The sequence below is a fragment of the Caretta caretta genome, chromosome 7 (assembly GCF_965140235.1).
Source record: "Caretta caretta isolate rCarCar2 chromosome 7, rCarCar1.hap1, whole genome shotgun sequence".
In the NCBI taxonomy this organism is placed as follows: domain Eukaryota; kingdom Metazoa; phylum Chordata; order Testudines; family Cheloniidae; genus Caretta; species Caretta caretta.
Genome location: NC_134212.1, coordinates 96,153,879 through 96,178,863, shown reverse-complemented (window position 1 = coordinate 96,178,863; position 24,985 = coordinate 96,153,879). Strand labels below are relative to the sequence as shown.

The 24,985-nt window shown below is 42.1% G+C and overlaps 1 protein-coding gene across 5 annotated transcripts in view; it reads right to left on the bottom strand.

Moving 5' to 3' along the window:
- LOC125639991 (heparan sulfate glucosamine 3-O-sulfotransferase 1-like) overlaps positions 1–24,985 on the bottom strand; it is a 316,899-nt gene that overhangs the window by 84,403 nt on the left and 207,511 nt on the right. Inside the window, exon 1 of one of the 5 annotated variants that reach the window (XM_048858006.2) lies at positions 13,959–14,626. The exons of 2 other annotated variants lie outside the window; for them this stretch is intronic. The gene's annotated coding sequence lies outside the window, so the exon portion shown is untranslated. Of the gene's footprint in view, positions 1–13,262; positions 13,287–13,958; positions 14,627–24,985 lie in introns of those variants that run through there. 2 more of the 5 variants (XM_048858005.2, XM_075130980.1) reach the window with 2 other exon arrangements.

Below are 24,985 nucleotides of genomic sequence, written 5' to 3'. Positions count from 1 at the left end.
TTTGCAAAGTTCTTTGAACACAGAAAGCACTATATATAAATGCTAAGATATTATGACAGGGAACATAACTAGTCCAATTTCTCTCAGCCTCAGAGAGTAAATATTTCTTCAGCTCTGCTCAGAGAATTCTGATTGCCTTAAACTTTAGGCACTCAACTTTGAAAAACTGACTGTATTTTTCAGTTTTGCTATTAAATAAGATCTACACAGCTTCCTAGCTTCCATTTTTTTTATACTTTATAGAGTGCTTTGGGATATCACGACTGGGCAGTAGTAATAGCTGCCATTTCAGCTACACACTCTGCAAAGTTCAATTACAAACCAAAGCTGTATAAAAAATATTTTTGGGTCTACAGCTTTCCATGGTTGGCCTCATGCCAGAAGGAAAGGGTGTGAGTTTGTGTTTTATTTAAAGTTGGAGGAAAGATTTTTTTTTTCCAAAAAAGGAGCTCAACACTAAGATGAAAAAATACTTTTTTGATACCCAAATAGTATAAAGAGGATATACAAATAAATCCTGCCCACCCTCCAAAGTTAACTAGTGGTTAACCTCCACGAATAAAACCTTTTGGCTAAATTTGGTGATGGGGAATTAAAAGAAATTAAATAATCAAAAAATCATAACTGAGCACACTTTGTAGTTATACACTAAAATTTTTGCAGAGTGCAAGGCTCTCCACCCCTTTGTGATACCAGTGAAGAAGGAACTGGATGCTCTCCCTTCTTAGCTTAATCAGTTGCCCAGCCAAGACAGAGGCTCCTGATCACAAGCTGCTGGGACAATTCACAACAGAGAAATTGCAAACGTCTCATTAAAACATACAGTCATTCCCTCTTATTGGCAGTCTCTGCACACTACTAGCCTTGAGGGTTTATTTTACGCCACCTTTGTTGTCCACCCTACTCAGATCCCAATTATAACTACACTTAAACAAGATGTTGTTAGTTTAAGAAAGCAAGAAGAGAAACAGATTAAAAACCAAAGTCATTTACTCTTACCAGTGTTTACCAAAGTCATTTACTCTCAAACTATGAGAAGATGCATCCAGGTTGGAGGGGAAAAAAATAAATCAAGAAAAAGTCCAAAATTGTATTGCTATATGATTCGCAGTGTTTCAGCTCATAGCTGTTTCTTGTAGCTAACAGCCTCTCAGTCATTCTCCCAGAATTCTGTAGGTCTCTGCCTTCTAGAGAGGGCCTGACTGACATACAGAGAAAGCCCTTTATTTTTTTCTATAAGGCACTTCATGTATGGGCACCCTAAAGGATGTGAATTGTGAGTTGATGGGCCCTAGGCAGCACTACAATATATTCATACAGAGATTACACAGACTGAGAAATACTATACCAAATTATAAACCTCAAGTACATAGATCTTCAGACCTCCATAAACCCATGTCTTCACATCAGGGGCAAGAAGAAAAAAAATCGTGGATGTGAGAAAATTGTGGATCCCATCAATTTATGATTTCTCAGCATTTTGCAAGATTCTGCAAAATGTTAAGTTTTCATTTTAGTGATACGTTCCCCCCTGCCCGTTCACTGTAAAGGTACAGCTCTCCATTTGGAAATTGATGCACTGCTGGCCTGATAACCCAACCTTGCAGACATCTGTCTCCAACCAAGCAATAGTCAAGATATCGAAACAGATTTCCTGGCACACAGCAATCCGGCCCTTCAACCGGGTTACCCAGTGCATGGAGGATCATCGCAGCATACAGACCACCCTCCCCAGTGTAGTGCCAATGTAGGTACTCAGATGCTATTCCTGCTCTCTGCTTCTGGCATAGCAGATAAAAGGGGCATGGCCAAAAGAACAGGGGTGTGCATGCCACAGCAGTTATTGGCACTTTCAGTCTCTTGTGGCCATTCGGAGCCAAAGTAAATGACAAGAACCTTTATGCTGTTCTAACATGGTAAAAGAGATAGGCACCTACATACAACTGTATCAAGGAGTCGTTAATGAGTTAAAGTTAATGTGAGCTTTATGTCATCTTTGCACCCTCACACTCTGACCTATGCATTGTGCAGTTCATCTATGCCCCAAGATCTGACTCATTAGCTCTTCCCTTCCCACAAGCCATTCACTTCAAAGATCTTTACATTTCATACCCTCCACTCTAAACATTAAGCCTGGATAGGGTTTCTCCCCCGAAAATGGAAACTACATACATAAAAACAATACAGATGTAGTATCTAGATCATACATTTTACTTCACACAAGTAACATTAACTTTTCCCACATCACACGTACTGTATGGGCCAGACTGGGATCAGATTATACTCAGGAACATGATGTGGCCATGTGTGTGCAGGCACTCCTGCCTCCCCATGTCCCACTATTGTGTTGCCTGTACAAGGAGGGAGAAGTTTTTTCCATAGGGCAGGACAGCTCCACATGACTCTCCCCACAGAGAAGTGTGTTGAGCAAACAGTCTAGTTCCATATGTTTACATTTAACCATCTAAACAAGGGAAATGTTGTATGTGTAAGACAGGGGTGGGCAAACTTTTTGGCTCAAGGACTACATCTGGGTATGGAAATTGTATGGTGGGCCATGAATGCTCAAGAAATTTGGGGTTGGGGTGTGGGGTTGGGGGTGAGGGTTCTGGCTGGGGGTGCAAGCTCTGGGGTGGGGCCATAAATGGGGAGTTCAGAGTGCGGCGGGGAGCTCTGAGCTGGAGCAGACAGTTGGGGTGCAGGGTGGGGGGAGGGCTCAGGCTGGGGGTAGGGATAAGAGGTTGGGGGTGCAGGAGGATGCTCTGGGCTGGGACGGAGGGGTTCAGAAGCGGGAAGGGGATGAGGGCTGGGACAGGGGGTAGGAGGGTGGGAGGGGGTCAGGAATACAGGCTGCGGATGGTGCTTATCTCAAGCAGCTCCCAGAAGCAGCAACATGTCCCCCCTCTGGCTCCAATGTGGAGGCGTGGCCAGGTGCTTCGGTGCCCTGCCCAGTCCGCAGGTGCCGCCCCTGCAGCTCTCATTGGCCATGGTTCCTGGCCAATAGGAGCTGCGGGGGAGGCACTTGGGGGCGGGGGAAGCGTGCAGAACCCCCTGGCTGCCCCAGCATGTAGGAGCCGGAGAGGGGCATGCCGCTGCTTTCAGGAGCCATGTGGAGCCATGGCATGCTTGGAGAGGGGCAAGCCCCAGATCCTGCTCCCCAGCGGGAACTCAAGGGCCAGATTAAAACATCCGAAGGGCTGGATGCAGCCCCTAGGTCGTAGTTTGCCCACCCCTGGTGTCAGAGTAAGCTAGTGCTGCTTAGGATAAAAATCTGTACATCTTGTCCTGACTTTTCAATGTGTTGTTCACACAGGGTTTTTGTATTGTTCTCTTGATGTTTACATTCTAATGTTAAGCTACTAACAAATCTCTAAGAGTGCAATTCCATGGAGATCATGTTACAATGTCAAGATGAAACAAATCAATACCAGGACAAGTCTTTACAAACCTCATTATGATGTCAACATGAACTAAAATAAAGGTAAATACACTAATAACTAGACAATGTACTAATCAAACTCAAAACTACATTAAAAATACTAAGTTTGAAAAAAAGATGTTAAATGCATGGACATTTTTATTTGAGTTCCATTTATCCAAGCCTTTATATGACTTATGTTTTCTATTAGTGTTCCCAAATAGAAGGCCTAAATCCTTCTATTTTGTACAGAAGTTAGGCCTTTATTTTTAAAGAAAATAAGTTCTTGACTGTAGAGGTAACCTTCTAAATGTGCACCGAAGGGATAGGATTTTCTTGAGCCCACAGACTAACAGTTCCATACTGTTCATGTAACCCCTTTACATTGAAAGTAACTGGAGACTTTCATTCAGAACTTTTTGGGCAGCGGTGAAATGCACAACATGTATGTCAATTTCACTTTGCTAGGGAAAGCTACAAGCAGCCCTGGAGTTTCTCACATAGGTGAGGAAAACTGACAAAACAGCAACTGAGTGTGCGTGTATGCAGGGCCAGTTCTAAGGGTGGGCAACCAGGTTGGTCACCTTCGGTGCACACTTACAGGGAGTGCTGGACCACTGTGCTGCTTAGCTTTTTGGGGAGCGGAGGGCAGCTGGTTTTGATCAGTTGATTGGCCAGCCCCCTCTCCTCAATTGTGTAGATATTTTTTTTTTTGCTCGGCCACTCATGGGTGGGGAAGCCAAAAATATTTTCCACCATGGCCAACAAAACAGCTAGGGCTGCCCCTGTGTGTGAGTGTCACAGAGACCACTTTTACTTTAACAGCAACCAAGGGCCTGGGGAAGGAAGAGTAGCAGAAATCTTTCCTCTTTTCCCTTTAACAGTCAGGATACGCAGACAGGGGAGTGAGAGAAGGATAGGTGCCTGGGCTACTAATTTATCCAACATCTACTGGCTAGAGTTTGATACAAAAGATGGCATCCAACACTAATGCCATTCAGGAGCCACTAAAACCATAGGCACCGACACTGTGCGTGCTCTGGGTCTGGAGCACCCATGGGAAAAAAAAAACAGTGGGTGCTCAACAGCACCTCGATCAGCTCCTCCCCCTCTCCCCAGCATCTTCTTCCCTCCCCAGCGCCTCCCAGGATCAGCCATCCCACGATGTGCAGGAGGCGCTGGGGAGGAGAGGGGAGGAGTGAGTGAGGGGTCGGAGAGGGGGCGAGAAGAGGCAGGGTGAGGGCAAGGCAGGACAAGGCAGGGCCAGGGTGGGGCATTGGGGGAAGGGATAGAGTGGAGGCAGGACCTCAGGTAGAGCAGGGGTCGAGCATCCCATGGCACATTAGAAAGTCGGCGCCTCTGACCAAAATTACTGACTCCCGTTCTATCCCTCACAAAAAGCAAACAAAAATAACTCTGACTGTCCATGATGATCACAACCATTCTGCATTAATATAAATGACCACCACAATTTCAGTTTTTACAAATAATAAGCTTATCATGTGAACTTCAAATACTAGCAGTGCCATACCAAATAAGTCAACCGGTCAATCTACTCCAGTATCCTGTCTCTGACAGTGGACAGCACACTTACGTAAGCGGGGGAATAGTCCCGCTATTGTGGGGAACTTTCCTGGCTTCTGCACTACCCCGGTGAAGTGGGCTAGCAAAAGGATCTGAGTCCTCGCTCCCACTTCCTTTACCCAGTGGCCTCCCTGCCCTTGAGGACTCCCCTTCCACTCTCCTGTCTGGCAGAGTCCTCATAACCCCAAAAAGGCTGGGTCTGGGATTCCTGGGGGGCTCGACCCCCAACCCTGCTGTGGTCACCTAGGACAGGGGCTAGGGTCTCCCCACTCCGAGGTACTCTCTCTGCACAGGGCACTTCTCTGACCCACTGACCCACATACACGTTAAACCAAATGCAAGTTATTTAATCAACAATTAATTTTAAAAAGAATAAGGAAAAATGGGAACAGTTAACGGAAACACATCATCCCGCTCTGTGGCAGGGAACATCACAAACAGTGTCTCTGGAATGTCAGGGCAGTTCACAGTCTGTTCCTTGTAAGTCCCAGGCCTCCTTCTCAGGCCCTGACTGTGCTACAGGGATGCTCTGGGCTGGACACTCGCTCTGGTGATGGCCACACGCTCTCAGGCTCTAGGTGGCAGGACCCTTCTTCCCAGCGTTGCCCCCACCCTGTCAGGGTTACCAATCCCCACCACAAGTCTGGCCTGCAGAGCCTCCTGGCTGAGGCGTCTCCCTGTGCTGGGCCCGCTGCCCAGGGTCCCCCTCCGTCTCCCCAGCTGCTCACCGCACCCAGCTCTGGACTGCTCCAGCCCCAGCTCCACCACGCTGTCTCTGCACTGCTGCTGCTTCTGCTGCTCTGCCTCCAGCTCCCTGTGCTGCTTCTTTGGCCCCTCTGGCTCTGTTTGCTGCAACTCTGCTCCCAGGACAGGTCTGCTCTGCAGGCTGCTTCTGTGACTCTGCTCCCAGCACTGACCTGCTTCCTGGGCTGCTTTTCTGGCCCCTCTGGCTCTGGTTGCTGCAGCTCTCCTCCCAGGGCAAGTCTGCTCTCTCTGGGCTGTGCCTCTGGCTTTGGGGCTGCAGCTCTGCTCCCAGGACAGGGTCTGCTTTCTCTGGGCTGCTTTTCTGGTCCCTCTGGATCTGGCACACCCCTGCTCCCCAGCTTAGCTTGGGCCCCTGCTTTCCCCTTAGCTCAGCCCCACTCTGTCTGACCCAGGCAAATCCAGCTCACACAGAGGACAGGACCTTCCTGGCCTCCTGACTCCCTGATTAGCCTGCTCACCCGTCATTGGCCTCTCCCCATTGTTCCTGGGGACTATCAGTCTCAGGGTCCTCGTTTCCCATAGACCCTTCCCCTTTTAGTACTGGGAGCTAGCTAACCAAAACACCCCCACTGAATGTTAGTAAGGGTTCAACAGTCCCCTTACACTTATTCAGATTCTTAATTTTTACATTTTTATTAAGTTAGAAAATGGTGATTGATGCATTTCTCACTAGCGATTTGTGTCAAGCTCTTTTTGGATGAAAACTTGAATTCAACTAAAAGTGCACAAAACCAGCATTTTTAAAAATTAGTTAAATAAAACTACTGTAAATATGCTGGATACATAAGAAAAAAGGTTTACCAAAAAATGCTTTGCATTTAAATCTAACTGATTGATTAAACAAAGGAAGAATTATCTGTAGGTTAGTGAACTGAATTGATTGTTTTTGGCCACCATTGTCCTTCAAAACTATAACAGGGTTCAAAAAGAACTAGATAAGTTCATGGAGGATAGGTCCATCAATGGTTATTAGGCAACATGGTCAGGGATGCACCACCATGCTCTGAATGTCCCTAGCCTCTATTTGTAAGAAACTGGGAGTGGACAACAGGGGATGGATCACTTGTTGATTGCCTGTTCTGTACATTCCCTTTGAAGCACTTAGCATTGGTCACAGGATTCTGGGCTAGACGGATCATTGGTCTAACCTAGTATGACCGTTCTTATGTTCAAAATTTTAGAACTTGTAGATCTCAGCCTCTCACATGTAGTTTTCATTCATAGATAGAAAAAGGAAAACAAGCTTTCCTGCATTTTCAACTCTCACTTGGCTTCTTAACTATGAATGAACTAGTCATTGAACTGAACTAGTTGAATAAACGGAAGAAAATGGTCTCTCTGCACCTTGCAGAAAATGCTACTGCTGTTGACAATTGATGATAAGTTTAGGCCTTAACATAGGCTGCCATAATTTCAAGTTTAAATTTAAAAAAGAAACCTATATTTAATATAAATGTAAGTAATTTTTTTAATTTGTAAATTTTTTATCCTCCCTAATATTTGTTTATGTAACTATGGATACTCCTTTTACTACTGAAAACATCAAGTCCTACCCTCAGTGGGTACATCTACACTCTGATTAAAAAAAACAAACCCATGGCACTGAGCCTCAGAGTCCAGGTCAGCTAACTTGGATCACAGGGCTCTGGCTGTGGGGCTATAAAATTGCAGCGTAGACATTCGGGCTTTGGCTGGAGCCCAGACTCTAAGACCCCACAACGGGGGGAAGGTCTCAGAGCCTGTGCTCCAATCCAAGGCCAAATGTCTATGCTGAAATTTCATAGCTCCACAGCCCAAGCCCCGCAAGCCCAAGTCAACTGACCCAGGCCAGCCATGGGTCTTTTATTACAGTGTAGACATCCCACAAGATGCCACTGGGTAATACATTTCATAAGCTACTTGTGCATTGTGTGAAAAAGCATTTGCTTTTATAGTTTTGAATTTGCCCTTTCAGTTTCATTGAATCCTCCGTTGTTCTTGTGTACGAAGAACAATTTTGTGTTATCTGTAAACTTTGCCATCTCACTGCTGACCACCTTTCACAAAACATTAATAAATATATGGGATAAGACCAATCCTGGTACAGAATCTTGTAAGCACCCCACCGTTTACCTTTAGCATGATGAAAACTGACTTCTTATTCCTATTCTTTGTTTTCTGTCTGTTACCAGTTTCTGATCCATGATAGCATTTTACCTCTGCCTCACGACTACTTTGCTTCTTTAGTAGCTTCTCACGAGTGACTTTGTCAAAGGCGTTTTTAAAAAGTCCAAACAAATATCAACTGGTTCTTTTTTAGCCACTATTTTATTAATCTGTTCAAGGAATTCTAACAGATTACTAAGGGACAATTTTCTTTTGCAGAAGCCATGCTTGTTAATTGCTATAATATCATGATTTTCTAGGTATCATTCTATTTTTAATGATTGTTTCAGCCAATTTACCAGGTACAAATGTAAGGCTTACTGGGCTGTAATTTCCCAGAGCTCCCAATGTAGTATCCTATATAGTAGCAGATTTTCATGACAGACTGTTTTTTGCTAGAAGCTCAACTACTTCATTTTCGGGGCCTGTCCCTGTCAGTTTAAAAAAAACAGAGTGTTGTCTCACGGTTTTTGTCAGCCTTAGGAGAATTGTCACCTGAAGTAGCCACTGGCCAGCTGAGCTGGTAAAAGAGATAACAGGATGTGTCAGTACATAAGCACCTCCGGGACCACCCCAACTCTGACATAAGTCATGCTGCCTCCTGCCCCCAAGAAGCTTCACAACAAGCAACCTCTTCATGATAATCCTCTCCCACACAAAGGTACGGTCTACACGAGGAAGGCTTTGCTGGTATCACTATCTACACTGGACAGGGTTTGCTGGAATAACCCTATTAGCAAACCCTCCTAGTGGAGACACAGCTTATACTGACAAAGTTCTTTCACTGGAAAAGCTTATACCAGTTCCCAAATGAAATAAGCTACACCAGCTAACAGACTTTGCCAGTACAACTCCATTTATACTAGGGCTTATGGTGGCATAGGTCTGTCAGGTAGGGATGGGTGGTGTTGTTTTTTTGCACGCTCTTAACCAACATGCCGGCAAAACATTTAAGTGTAGGCCTGGCCGAATGGACATAAGTTGTACTGGCACAAACTGGTAAAACTGCACTTATACTAGGACTTTTGCAGACACAGCTATGTCAGTAAAAAACAAACATATTGTATCCTTAACCAACACAGCTATACTGGTAAAAGTTTCTAATGTAGAAGGCCAGAGTCAGATCCATGTAAAGTGCAAAACTCTGGACACTCTGCAAATGGTAAGCCTGTGAGCAGTGCAGCCGCACTAATGCATGCAGGGAACCACTGATGAAAAAACTGTGGGCCGGTGTTAGAATATAAGAACAGCCATACTGGGTCAGCCCAAAGGTCCATCTAGCTCAGGATCCTGTCTTCCAACAGTGACCAATGCCAGGTGTTCCCGCTTCTCCTCACAGCCTCTGGGCCAAAGGCGAGCACGGAGGGTGTAGTATGATAGTGGCAAAAGAAAGAAGGGAGTAAGAGGGACTGATCAGAGCAGGTCAAAATCTTTCATTCCAAATTTTTTTAAATGAAAAATGGCTTTTTCATCAACTTGGAAATTTGTTTTCAATTAATTTTTGGGCCCAAAATTAACAAGCTATTTGGGGTTTTCAATTAAAATCTGAAAACTTTTGAAGAAAAATCTTGATAAAAAGCAAAATTTTCATCAATTTTTTCATAGGGACAAAATGTATTTCCCGGTCAGCTCTAACATGACTAGTGACTGTGACAGAGCGAGTGAATGTGTAGAGGGAGAAGAAGGAGACACGAGAGTGAACGAGGGTATTCCACCTGCATCTTTGGGTACCTAACTTTAGGCACACAAGTTTGAAATACCTGAATTATGTAACTTGACAAAGGCCACAGATAGAGTCAGTGGCTGGCCTGGGATTAGTCCCTTGCTCTCAGTCCTTTGATTAGTCCACTAGACCACATCGGCTTTCATACTACCAAGTTGCCCTTCCCTGTGGCCGCAGGTCATGCGGGGTGCTCAGCAGAGACACTGACTCAGACCCAGACAGCTAGCTACTAGGGAGCTTGTCGTGGCTCTAGTTCTTCAGCAATAGTTTACATGACACTGATTACAACCATAAACTTGGTATGCAGTCTTCATCACCACTCTAACTCCTCTTCCCCACACAAAGATACACCAACCCACAACCCCAAAGACCTGGAGTTATGCTTTTTTCTGGACACCAAATCCTAAACCTGGATGACTGTTAATAACCCATGAAGTTTAGGAAAAGATTAGCTCCAAGCTTTAACCCCTAGTGATTGGTTCACATCCTTTTACATTTTCAAGGCTATCTTTGCATGGAAGAAGACTAGAAACTTACTCTTTTCTTCAAATTAAGAGATTCAAGCAGAGACTAGGAATTTTACCAAACAGACTGATGGCCTGGAATGGTATTGCCTCTCGTACAGGCTCATCAGAAAATTACCATTCCACACTCATCAGCTACTGAACTACTACAAGTTTGTAATTTCCTATGTCTTTGTATGAGCCATCCGATTCTCAGTGTGGTTTTATTTCCCTAGATTACTGCCACCCACTGCTAGCCTGTAACTGACCATCCCTATGAGTCCACTCTCAAAGACTATGGAACTCTTTCCAGTTTTGCTAAAGTGAACAGCTTGTTTGAACCCTGAAACCACCACCATTTTTTTGAGCACAAGTTGACGAGACACGTTCAAGAAAAGTGACAATGTATAAAACAAGAATAGCGACTGGATACTGAATTGCTCATGGATACAGGCCTATGCTGTCAGCATTGCACTCTCTAGCCTTATGCTGCCATCTCAATATTTCATAGCAATCACTCTTAAAATGTATGCCTGCAGCTGATGCCCAGGTAATATTCCTCTGGTATCTCCCCAGACATTCTGTTAAACAGTTTTATGATGCTAAGAGAATACCATGCGATTGAAAAACAAGCTATAGACAGTAAGGAGGGCATGCTCACTTTACCACAGATATGGACCAGTTGTCAAATAGTAAACTATAGGTCATTTATATCACACTGAGTAAATGCTGTGGTCAGACAACTCTGCTCGGCCTTGCTCCTTTTAAACCAGGTGTCACCAAGAGGCGTGGAAAACTACACTTTTAAGAAAATGCTCAACCTGTTGCAGCAGTTGAAAAACCAAATAGGACTGCCACTTACTCAAGTCACTGAGCCCTGGATTCATTGCATCAACCAACAGTGTCAATAGAGTCTGAGGAGTAAAGCATGATAACTGTACGTGCACGTTCTTTCCTTGCTGCTGGCTGACCAATGACTTCCCATTCTGATTAAAATGGAAGCAAATGATTTCCAACATAATTTGATCCAGGCTTCAGTGGCCAAACATATATTATATTTCAGCCTTAGACAGATACTAAGGTCAAACTGCGATGGTGGCTCTGGTATCATCTTTCTTTTTCAGAGCTTCCATGCCACATGCAGCGACGTATTCAGGCAGAACACCAGCCAGAGTGACAGCAAGAGGACTTACTAAAAGTAGCAATAGAACATCATGTCCCTGCCACCTCAGACTACTACTTTCTCTTATCAATCTATATAGGTTCAGGGCTCGCCATTCAAATTCAATCGGCTTCTAGATCAGTGAAAAATGATTATTGCTAAATATTTTTTCTTTTAAAAAGTCAACACATAAGGAAAGACATTTTGATCGATCCAAAAATAAAAAAAGTTAACTATGGTGCTAACCTCCCCATTCCCACCACCCCTACCCCCCAACAAAATATCCAAAAGGTTATTCTCGGAGTTGCTCACCACTCAGTGTATACTTTGAACACACTGGCTGTTCAAAGTATACACTGGATGGTCCAATGTTACTGACAGTTCTGAACATGCCATTGATAGTGATAGCAGAATCATATTTGACAAACACTATGCTTTTAAAGAAAAACAACTGCCCTCCAGTTGCCACTGCAGATATTCAAGCCAACTAAGAAGCCAATAAAGAAGACCCCATTGTTTACAGTGGTTTGACCTATAGTTTCCTTATTTCATGCACATCTATACTTGATTCCCCACCTTTTTGATTGGCTTATTGACAAACTTAAAAAAAAAAACCCACAGCAGTATATTTGATGAACTATCTGCTGTGCTTTGTCAATCCTTGAATGACTGGGTTTGACAGAAAAACCACAACTCACAAATATAATTTCCTCCTCAATATTTTCTTTTTATATTTTGTCCTTTTTATACATCTTGGTTGTTTGTTTTTGACTCCTTCATGCTTTAGTTGTAGTGCTGAATATTGATGAGACAATTAGTGCAACCATTTTTGGTTTTAAGACTAGATGTGTCCAGCAGTAAGATCACTTGTGATCATATTTGTTACTTCTGACATACCTGGGCTTATCAAATATTTTAATAGGAGCCTCCCTTTCACTAATTGACAACAATCTCTCTTCATTAAACCTGCAAGTTATGAAAGTTCAAACCAGATACACCACTGCTGTTATAACAACAGCACCCCTCATTTTCTTCAGTCATTGTGCCTCAAATAAAGGAAGATTGTTATGTTTTGCAAGTTGACTTGAATTACTATTTGTCTTTTTAGTATGGACATCAGTATTTTTGCACAATTGGAAGAACAAAACTTTTGCAGTTTTTGCAACTTTTACTGTTTTCTGCCATAAGATTTACATATAGGAATGACCATTATTAAAAATATTATAGATTGTTAATATTAACCAAATATAAATATTATTTGCATATGTACAGACACAAACCATCTGTTTAAATCTGCAAGTATGACTAGTAAAATATAGGCAGCTTAACTGATGTCACAACAAAAAAATCTAAATTTTTATCTTAAAGATACTATAACATGAAACAAATGATTTTCTAGAACTATACCAGTCCATAATCAAATTGCCTAATTAGTGAACCAATATTAGCCATATTGATAAGAAATTCCTATAAATAGCAGTCACGTGCAATCGCTTTTTAAAAAAGAAAAAATATATATTGGCTAATCTCATTTATTCTCATGAACCAAAAACTATTTAAAAGTGTTTCACTTGGAGAAGTAGTCAAAAATTTACAGAGAATGAAGTACTACAATTTAAAAAGGGTGATTCAGAGGATCAAGGCAGTCTATATACATTTGGCATAGATTTTCTTTTTTTAAAGAGAAAGAGAAAGTGAATCATTATTCTGGTAGCTGCAGTTTTTCCAGTCGTTTTCAGCCATGATATAAATTGGAAAATGTGATTTTGCATGCCTACACTCCAGAATTTTGACAGTGAAATTTAACATAGCCCAATGATTCTCATTTTATCATAGACAGGTGTCAAAATGAAAGGATGCATTTAAGTCTAAAACATAATCCTTATATTAGTCACCCACTTTTGAGACTGAGAAATATCAGTTTAACAATTTACCCAATATTATGTACTCTAAAAGGATTACCTGTATTTGTATCAGAACAAGACAAGAGTGCTCTCTTCAGAATTACAATAAATAACTGCAGTTTAGCTTTAAATGAAATGAGGTACTTTGGATCTGACCTGACTTTAAATGGTCCCTGTCTTTTCCTAGTGGAAAATTTAAATGCAGCACTTGGATTCATAATTCCACAGATCTCAAACACATAATCTAAGGCAACCGCTTTACATGAGTTATAGTTGTTCTCTAGATTCAAATGACAAATCTCGATGGAGCAGGTGCAATGGGATGTGGTTCCCCCCCACGAGATAATTTCCTAGTACTGTATGTAAATTAGCAAGTCTTCATTACTCTGGTGTAACCAGGGCATTATGAATATACTGGCTGTGTTTAATATTTCATATTTTTCAAGTGACCTGGAAGTCCGGAGGTTTAAGTCACAATGTTTTTGACAGCATCAGTAGCTGTAAAAGTAGGACTGAATCATGCACAGTTATGCAGGAGGTGCCGATTCTTAACTATTGAAAGGATTAAGGACATTAGGCTACTTGCCTGTCTGTTTACTACTCTTCCTGGGCTACCAAGGGACAGCTAACAATAAAAGCAACTGTTACTCATGCACAACCTTACGCCGCCCTCCCCCCAAACCCAGCCCTGTTTCCTGGCTGCTGCTGGAAACAGGGAGTAAGCCGGTCCCTGGCTTCTACGGCGAGTCCTTACTCTCGTTACCTCCTCCGGAGCCATAGAGAGCGACGCTTCCTCGGCGTCCGGGTTTGCCAGGCTGGCAGCAGAGCAGGCTCGGAGCCGGAGCAGGTGCTGGAGGGAGCAGGGGGCAGGCGCCCGCGCTCTTCACCCCACAGTGCTGCGGCTGGAGCCGGTGGCCCCGTCCGCTCCCAGCAGCAGCCCCATCATGATTAATTTATCAGCGCGGGTGACCGGAGGGGGAGACGCGGCGCGAGCGGAGCGGAGCGGAGCAGGGGCTGGGCAGGCGGCTCGCACGGTCACTCCGAAGTTGCTGAAGGGACGCCTGGGTTCCCGGCCAGCCAGGCACCAAGCGGGGGGACGGCGCTCAGCGCGGAGCTGGCTCCCCGCCGGCTCCGAGAGAGGGGAGGAGCCTGGGCAGGTGACTAGGCGCCCACTGTCGGAGCGAGCCGGCTCCTCCTTCCCCTGCCTCGGGAGGTACCGCTCCCGCTCCGGGCTGGGCTCGGGCGGGCTGCTGGCGCTGCCCTGCCCGCTCGCGGGGAGCCGGCTGCGGGGACTGCCGAGGCGCTGGGAGCGCTCAGCCCCCGGGCAGGGAGGCGGTAGCGCTGGGGCATCCAGCGCAGTACCTGAGCCCCTGCTCCTGCAAAGCCGGGCTAGACCGCGGGGCCGTAGTTCGGGCTCGCCCGTGGAGAGGGACTCCGGTGGGCAGGGCGCTGCAGAGGGGCCGCCTGAGCCGGTTCCAGCAGCTTGCTCGTTTGAATGGTGAGGTTTGGAGCTGTTGGACCAAACCCGCAGGAAAGCCTGGAGCCAATCGTGTCTCGCGGCCAAAGCCTCTGGGAAAACCCCACTGACTTCAATGGCACCACCCATGGTTAGTCCTCTGCCACTCAGGGTGCCTTGCTTGCTGCCGAATAAACAGACAGGCCCCTTGTTCCAAGAAACTTACAAACGAGGGTCCTAATCCTGCAACGACAGCAATGGGGCTCCAGGTGGGTGCAGGGGTCTCCCCAGGATGTGCGGAATCAGACCCTAAAAACAAGTTGCCCCTTGGTTACATCAAGTGGCTGGGGAGCAACAGGGTTACACTGGTAACTGACGAGAATATAGCCCACATCATGCCAAATGAGGACAAAGTCTGAAGAAAGAGAACAAAAGAGGAGGAAAAGGGAATTTATATGGCACAGTGTTGTTTTGTGTTTTCTTTTTCTGCTGTAGATTTTTAGGTGCTGGCTACATTCAAAGGAATAAGCACTAGTTCTTCCACAGCTGAGATTGGATGTGCTTAAAGCAGCTGGTGGTGTTTCATACTTGACTGAATGAATTTAGTCTACAAGTTTGGCACCGTAATACTTCAGAGGACAATTGCCTTTTCTTTGTTTTATATTAACTTTTGCAGAAGAAAGATTTTCAAATTCTCCCTTTCTGAAATGTTACCATTTTCCTCACGTTTGGGATTGCTGTAATTCTAACCCCTAATCTTCCAATAAGCTCAGGCAAAAGCCAGTTATGAACTTTTAAGCACGCACAATTATTCCATTATTTGTCACAAAAAAATTTCCACCAACTCTTCTTTGAAGGCCAGGGGTATGGGCAGAGCACTACTGGTGGGTTAGGTTTAGAACTGGTCAGAAAGTTACATGGAAAACATTCAGTTTGACCAAGATGATTCAAATGGAGGGCTACTTCTGTTTCTGCCTTCAGAAACTGCCAGCCTGGCTCCCTAACATTTTAAGAAAAGGAGTACTTGTGGCACCTTAGAGACTAATTTATTTGAGCATAAGCTTTCGTGAGCTACAGCTCACTTCATCGGATGCATACTGTGGAAAATACAGAAGATGTTCTTATACATACAAACCATGAAAAAATGGGTGTTTACCACTACAAAAGGTTTTCTCTCCCCCCACCCCACTCTCCTGCTGCTAGGGAGCTTATTCCTTCACCCGCTTCCTTCCCTGGTCCTTCTCGCATGAACAGAGAGCAACAATACCCGAAGTCCAAAGGTGCAAACAATTCGATGTTTATTGGGGTGAACTTCCAGCAAGCATGATTCCAGTTTCCTTCCTTAGTGTCCCCCTTCCCAGCTCTGACACCACAGCGCCTTACACCTGTGTCCTTGTTCCCATTCCTGCCCTTAGCCAAACATGATTCCAATTTCCTTACCCCCATTCCCTGTTCCCATTTCCCCCTTTAACAAAACATGATTCCAATTTCCTTACCCACATTCCCTGTTCCCATTTTCCCCACACACTTCCTGATTGACTGCAGGCTATATAGTAAAACTTGAGTTCTGCTTTGCTATACCTTAACCAATCATTTTCCTGAAATTTAACTAACCAATCCTAACATATTGTAACATGATTATGTAACCAATTATATCCCACCACCTTAATTAGTTTACACCCAGCAAAATTAATTATACAGCAGACAGGAACAATCACAGAACCAGACAGAGATTATACAGACAAACAATAGCAAAGTGGGAACTATAATGACAAGACAATACAGAAGTGAGGATTTCACGTCCCAGCTATTGATAAGTGAGTTCTTGCCAGACAGGATGCTATCAAACTAAGTTTCCTTTTACATTTTCTAGGCACTTCCCTTTCTCTGGAGGGGATAGGCACTATCAGGACAGGATTGTATTCCTAACAGCCCAATAGCACCTAATTTCAGTGTGACTAGTTTGGAATGTGAGGATGTGACTGTTCGCTTCCCAGCTTATGGCTGCCTCTGCTGCTTATTACCAGCAGGAGCGCTATTAAATTAAATTAAATAAATTTGTTAGTCTCTAAGGTGCCACAAGTACTCCTTTTCTTTTTGCGAATACAGACTAACAGGGCTGCTACTCTGAAACCTAACATTTTAAGGAAACATGAAAATAATTTGTTTGAAATTGTAGGTTCTCTTTTTCACATACATTTCATTTTTCATGTAACTTTCTGATCAGTTCTAAACCTGACCGACCAGTAGTGCTCTGCCCATGCCCCTGGCCTTCAAAGAAGAGTTGGTGGAAATTTTTTTTGAGAGAAATTTCACATCTAAAAATGCAATTTCATCAAAATTGAAATATTTCATGGGAATGTGTCAATTTCAACACATTCTTTTTGATTCATTTGTTGCATTCTTTTTGATTCATTTCCTTTGACTCTTGTTATATCAAAATGTTAATTGTTATATTTATATAAATGTTATGTAGTGTGTGTGTGTGTGTGTGTGTGTGTGTATATATATAATAATTTTTTAATAAGTTGAAAGTGTTTTGACACTATTGGGACCATTGACCCAAGGTTTCATCACTTACCTAAGAAACTTTCTTCACAGTAGTATAATAAAGTGAGATTATTCAGACAAATATGGATTTAAATTTGCATAAAACTCACAGGAACTTCATCATATTAAACCTCAGGGCTTGACATCTGCAGCATCTGGTATTCATACAGTGCTAACCTTTGAAAGACTCCAGAGAAGTGCATCTTCTCGAATATTTATTTGGTAAGTGGGTATTGTTGTCCATGACCTCTTAATTATAATGAAATGACTTTTCTCACTGAAGTCATAAGACAGTTAGAAATTCTTATTAATATTAAAGTGACAGACAAGTTAGTTGGAGTATGTCAGTGTTATTCTAAGAATATTGGAATTTATTTTCATAAAATGTGGTGAATCATATCACTCTTAAGTGGCTAATGAGGATTTTCCTACTGAGAATAGATAATTTCTAAAACTGCCAGACATATTACTTATTCTATTTCCTATTTTAAATCTACTCATTCTTGCAGCCACTGCACTGTACTGAGTTGGTCCTTCTGAGAGACTGAATTGAAGAAAAAGAAGGGAGAAGAGAAACGGGAAGGGTGAACAATTGGAGTGGGTATGGACTAATGAAAGATTTAATAATTTAAAAAAAAAAAAAAAAAAGGAAACATTACTCCAGATCCTTGGGTCTCACTGAGATGTGCAGGACCAGAGCAGAGGGTGAATAAAGAAGGATTAAAGCCACCATTGCACTCCCCTGCTCATGCAGGCAGCCTCAGGCCAGTCCAGCCCCCGGCATAAGTTAGAGTAGCCGTAAGGCTGTTCGAAGTTACACCAACTCGTAACAGCTTCCTGAGGATATTACAGTAGCCAAGGATTGTTGGTGTGCAATGTGCTACAGCCCATGCGCCTTCTGGCCAGCCCCAGCGCTGGTACTGGACATGGAAGATGATAGCCTAGAGGATTTCCCTGTGCCACTCTGCAGCACAAAAGGGACTTATTGGGGACTGGATAGCTGGCTCAGAGTCTTTAACTGAACTGTGGTTTGTAACAATATTTATGGTGTCAGTGATAATATTCAGTTATATGGATATACACAGTCTCACTTCCTGCATTCCAAACATCTCAAGTTATCTTGCAAAAGTGAACCTTAGAATAATTTTATATATTCAGGTATCTGAGTATCCTAGTACAATAAATGAATATTCTCAGTGTGTAAATGGCAAGACATACACCTGTTAAATCGTTGCAGTGTGTGCCAGGGCAACGACGCTCTCTCCCCACCCCCACCCCCAATCACTCGTACCCTCATTTTTCTCCCTTTTCTCTTCTTCTCCACTTTTACCAGACAGTTCTAAATGCAGTCAATTAGTTAACTTCTGTAAAGACAAAGTCTGCTTCTGCCAGGAAATCTAATAGTTCAGCAATACGTTTACTGGGGGATCACAAGGTAGGCAATGTTGGCTAATTAACAGTGCCAGAGTTTACTGCGGCACAACTGGTGGGTTTACTGTTAATCAGTCATACTTTTTTGCAACTGGAAAAACCTGAAATCGCCAAAATGTAATATAAAGCACACTCATGAATTAAAACATTTGCCTAGCTAAAAAGGAGACCCTTCTAAACTTTCTACCTCTTACAATTTACATATCATTTACACAACATGATGGCTGCTTTAATAATACATTAATATATTAACATATTTATATAACTAAACAGATAAATAACTGTGGAGCAGAGATTGTCTTTTATTATATGTCTGTCGAATACTTTGCATAAATAGGGTCCCAACCCTGTTGGGGCCTCTAAGCACTAGCATGATACAAATAATAATTACATATATACACACACATCTTTATAGAGTAATTTTGTTCAGCATTGAAAAGCAGCCATCACTGAGATGGATGGGGGCAGTTGTTTAACAGCTCACAGAAACACTACACAATAATTTAGAATAGCGAATTAAAGAAGACTTATATGCAATGGTTGAATATGATTCAGGAAGAAGGGTAGCTACTGAATCTGCAGCACCATTTCAAGCAGTATCTTGGGTTTTCCTTGGAGATCTCCTAGCCAATTACTAACCAATGCCAACCTGCTTAGTTCGTGAGATCTGACAAGATCACAGCCTGAGGTTGTATGGCTGCTGGGATTTAACTTTTATCTAGAAAACTTAATTAGGAGTGGGGGCTGGGGGGAGGGTTTCTGCTCCTGATTACTAAAAAAACACATACACAAAACAAAGAATAAAAGTGAACCAAAACAGCCAGCAAAGTTAAATGCTACAGAAACATCAGTGCTGGCATTAACACTTCAAAAGAAAAAAGCTATTTTAAAATTTAACTGCTTGGCAGATGCAGCAGACAGAGCAAGAATGAAAGGGAGGTAAGGAGAATTAGAGCAAGGGACAGTAGGAAGAGGAGAAAGGTACCTGGAAGAAGGGATAGGAAAATAGACGAACCTTACATTATTCAAAATTTAAAAAGCCAATCTAAGTGCACTGAGGGTGAAATCCTGACTCCATTGAAGTCTATGGCAAAACTCCTGTTGACTTCAGTGATGGAAGATTTTTCATACTTTATGGATAACAATGTGTCAACACAACCCCTCAACATATTTATTTCTTTTTTTAGCTCACAGTTGCCTATCATTTATAAAACCAGCATTGTAGGAAGATTCTTAAGATGAGGAAGAAATTGACTCTTACTTCTGTTTTCAGTACTCAGGAAAAACGAGCCAGAGTTGGGCAAATTTTTTCGGACAAATAGATTATTCACGGAAAAGTACAATTTCAGGTCAACTGAAACAATTTGCCAAATTTAGACAAAAATAAGTTTAGGGCTAGATTCACAACAGGGCTTAGCAGCCATTCACAAAACAAACAGTGATGGTGCTGCTACCCGTATAACATTTAGCCTGAAGGTTATGTTACTCACCTGGGATATGGGAGACCCAAACTCAAATCCCTATCCCGAAGATTATTATATCATTGATACAAAGTGAAATAGCTTCAACAGAAGAGACTGAGAGCAACCCCATCCAGACCACTCTATAGCCTGGTGGTTAGAGCACTCATTAAGGAGGGGAGCAAACTGTGGGTTTAATTCTCTGTTCCAGAGTGGAGATTCAGATCTAGGTATCCCATATCCCAGCTGAGTGCCCTAACCACTGGGTAAAGTTTATCGAGGGCACCCACACCTCCTCTGTTTTGTGAATCTACCCTATCATTTTCTTTGCTTTTATTTAAAGGGGGAGGGGGAAGGGTTAAAAATGCCCAGAAACAAAATGAAACATTAGCTTTGGGTCAGATAAAATGCTTCATTTATCCCAGAATGGAATGTATCAACTTTTTTGATTATCAAAAATGCTGAAAAGTTTTGGGCTTTGGTTTTGACTGAACTGAAGGGTTATTTTGGATATTTCGTACAAGGACCTAATCTAAGTTGCTGTTCACAACTATGGTGCTATACAAACATTAAATAACCATTAATAATATATTAAACTCATATATTTTCAAGAAATCACAGAGTTCTAGCCCCCAGATTCATGCATTGACATTATCGGGCATCCCAGCATGATAATTGCAACACATAGGGAGTTAAGACAGAATGCTCAGTGAGTGAGTTTGTCATGCAAGATATATGGCACACAGTTTGCCAATCTATACTGTTGCATAACTGATTATTCCTCAAGGTGAAAAATATATTGGGTCTGATTGGCGTGATAACACTAACCAATTATCATTATGTTTGACGAAACTTACCGAGCTCATTAAGTCCTTGTCCACGGTAAACATTTTTTTAAACAATCTACTGTTGATACCAGTTCTACAGTTCCACTGGTAGTAGTAATGATAGAAACCCTTGTGCAGATAAGCTAGGAATGTTTTAACCACCATGGCATCTACTGTTAGACGTTCTTCTGAGCAGGATTAGATGATATGGTTAAAAGGCATTACCGTTGTTGCTACTCGGGTTTGCACAGGTCGAAGTACAATGGTGGGAAGTTTCAGGCGCATCTTAAGAGCCAGACTGTGCCTTGATGGCGCTGGCCCCTATTGGGGGTGTTACAGAACCTTGTTCCCCACAGCAGTTGTGACAGCAATTCTGTTCCAGGAAAACACAGTCTCCTCTGGATTTTCAAAGATCACCATGGAAGATGAACACACTAATCTGTTAGGTCCCTATTCCAGAGCAACTGTGCTCAACAGATTCCATCTCCTCCCTGCCCCCATTGGGATGGCTTGAGACCAAGGGTGTGCTGAAAAAGTAGCAGTCCCTAAACCAAGTGGAGCACAGAGTCTGCAACTGTGCCTGGCTCTTGTGCAAGGGCTGTAAAGGGAGTAAGGCTTTTTGCAACTTTACCACACAAGGCCCAATCACAAACTAGACCTAAATGTAAATATATCCCTTGGCATTGGGCAAACAATTTTCTCTCCATTCTTTTATGAACAGAGAAATAGGGACCAGGGCAGTTTTGTAGACAAGAAGTACTTAAAAAATATATTTCCTCCAGTTTTTGAAAGTTGCAGTTAATCTCAGCTTTATTCATCTAGGTGCTGAGAAAATCTGAGACAGGGATTTTATTTATCCAGACATTGGGGAATGATCATTATCCTCTTTATCGAGTAAAGTATTCATTATGGTTTAACAGATGACAGCGATAGATACAGAAGAGAGAAATGCAGAGAACAGGCAAAACCCCACTATTTTCCAAGGAGAATGTGAAGTCATATCAATCAGCATAATGAAACAGAGGTTAACTGATAAATGATTACATTTACAATGAAAGAATCACATTACATACCTTTAACTTATTCACTAAAGCTTTTATGTTCCTCCACCTATTTATCTCTGCATGTATGTAAAGTTTCAGGCCATAAAAGCATTTCAATTTCCCCCTTTATCTGCATGGTTGGGTTAACAGTTATTTAATTAAATTTTTAAAAATGGTTTTGATCCATAGGCTTAAAACTTGAACTTTTCTGACGAAAGAAAGGGCTTGGAAGCAGGATCAGACTCAAAAAGAAAAATGTTTCAAATTAAATGCCTGGGCTTAAAAAGAAAGAAATATGTCTAAAATACAAATTAATTAATTTAATATATAAAGCCAGTTTGGCTTCTATTCCTGCTTGTGTAGACAGAGTCATTTTATTAATGAATGGGAGGAAATGTGAAGGGTTCTAAATACAATATTATGAAACAAATAACACCTCTTAATGGGTTGTTTAAATGTTATTGAACTCTGGGTTAAACTATCTGATGGACTTACCCATAGTTTTCTACTTGCACCTGGGAGACTGGGCCTGTCAAAGTTCTCTTTATAAACTGCAGTTTTCAGAGTTGGTAATTAGTCTGCATGCTTCCAGATCCTCAAAGTCCCAGACCACTGGGGAAATTATATTAATTTGTTTAAATAACTATTGAGCACCTATCATGCAAAGGGCACCTAGCACCCAGTCCTGCATCTATACAAATCATTCAAGGTTTGTCATTGACTCCAGTGGGAGCAGAACAAAGCCACTAGGTGCAGAACATAAATGTTTAATATTTGCATCATGATACCGATTAGAGACCTGAATCAAAGTTGGGATCTCGTTATGTTAGGCACTGTACAAACACACAGTAAAAACACAGTATTTGCCCAGAAGAGCTTATAGTCTAACTGGACAAGACTGACTAAGGAAACATTATTAACCCCATGTTACAAATGGGGAGCTGAGAATCCAAAGAAATTAGAGATGGAAAAGGGTAGTCTTTGGGTTATTCAGTTCATCCTCCTGTCTGTGCTGGATTGCATTTGACAGTATATAAATATTAAATAACCCAGTATATTTTTTTGGCAAACACATTAGTTGGGTCATTTTAACAAATTAGAATACTATGGAACATGGTTAGATACCCAGAATCTATTTCTCACTGGACTCTAACTCACGGGTTAATCCCAGAAAATGATGCTTTTGCTGTGAAAAAATGTTTATGGTCCTTTCAAAGAATGAGTTGACACACTCGTCACAGGAGAAATACTAAAACAAGAAAATGATAATGGTATCTATACTCTTCTAATCATAACACTCTACTGTTTTGGGTACCACTGTGAGATAATAAACTAGACTTCTACTGCACAATCTCATTTTTGTTTTAGGATGCATAACTCGTGTCACAGTCAATTCTCTCACAGCAGTGGCTGCAACTATGAAGACTACAGTTTAATTAGACCTCCGACAAAATAACTCCAATAATAATTATTGTATTCCTGTTGTTTCAGACTTCACATCGTGTTTCAAAAAGTGCAAACACAAGAAAAAAAATCAACCTTCTGACACAGACATTTTATAGGCTAAGGCTACAGTGTGGATTAATACTTAGACAATGGAGCCTTTTGCATCAGGATTTTTGGTAGATAGCCTTACTTCTACTAAGTCTATGGCTAATGGATAATTGCCAACATTTTTAAAAACATGCCTCAGTTTTGACAACTGTGTACAACTTTGGCCTGATCTTCAGAGTTGCTAAGCAATAAGAGTTCCAGCTGAATCCAATGGGAAGTTTGGATACTCAACCCTTCTGAAAAGTGAGCCTCAAGTTCTTTCAAACTGGACACCCAAAAACTGAGGCATCCCAAATCAGAGGTCACTTATAAACATTTTGTTCTATAGAACTATTTAAAAAAATCTTTTTATGACCAATTTTTCACATAATATTCCCAGTCCAAACCATTGGTCTTTTGATACGCTGTGGAACAAAAGCATCACATATTGGGAAAAACTGAAAAATCACTTTTAGTTACTCCTTAGTCCAGTTTTGTTCCTTGTGAATAGCATGCAAAGAGATAATAGTGCAATTTATCTTCAAATCAGGTTGGCTTCCTTGAAGAAACGCCCACAGTCATTCGGACTAAACCTCTACAGAAAGTATCATAAACATTTCAAAATTCATTTGGAGTTACTTTGTCAATGAAGACTCAAAATGGAGGCACGGGAACATTAATCCACTTCAAGATACACCTTATTAAAATTGCTATTACATCAGCTTCCACTAAACCCATGGTTTTTCTAGAAGAACTTGAGGGCAAACAAATTAGATCTATGGGCTTTTTATGTGGTATTGATTTTGTGCAGAACTGCCACTGAAGTCAATGGAAATTTTGCCTGTGAATCAGCATAAGCCCGGTGTTCAAACAATATTAAGAATCAGACAAATCCACAAAAGTAAGGCAATTTGAAGTAAAGGCTTAATTCATATTGCTATGCCTAGATATTTTAGGGGTTTGAGAACATTGACTTGTCCTGTGTACCACAGGGAGCACAATCTTGTAGTTCTTCAACATGCAAAAGTCTCATGGATCAGAGTGGGAGTTTAGTAAACACACTATAAGATTTGGCACAGACATTCTCAATGTATCACAAAGCCAAACAGTGCAATTTAAAAGAGGAGGGAAAATTTAACTCAGACTTTAATAACAGTTGGCGTGTTTGTCAGGAGCCCAAGGTCTTATTTTTCTGTGTGCTGTTTGACAGTCATCAAGGCACCTTCTGCAGAAGTAGAGATATTTACCCCAATGTCTTGGCCAAATTCCAATTTGGGTAATTAAAATGTTCATAATTAATTTACTCCTGTAGTTTCAAATGGATAAAATATTATTCTCTTTCTGTCCTAAATGGCTATGAATGTTATTTTGTGCTGTATAGCAGTGGCTATGTTTCACCCCAGAGATGGATACATTTCAGCAGTGGAAAAAGTGATCCTTGTATATCCCATGGTTTGTGAATTTCAGACTGGTAAGGGCCA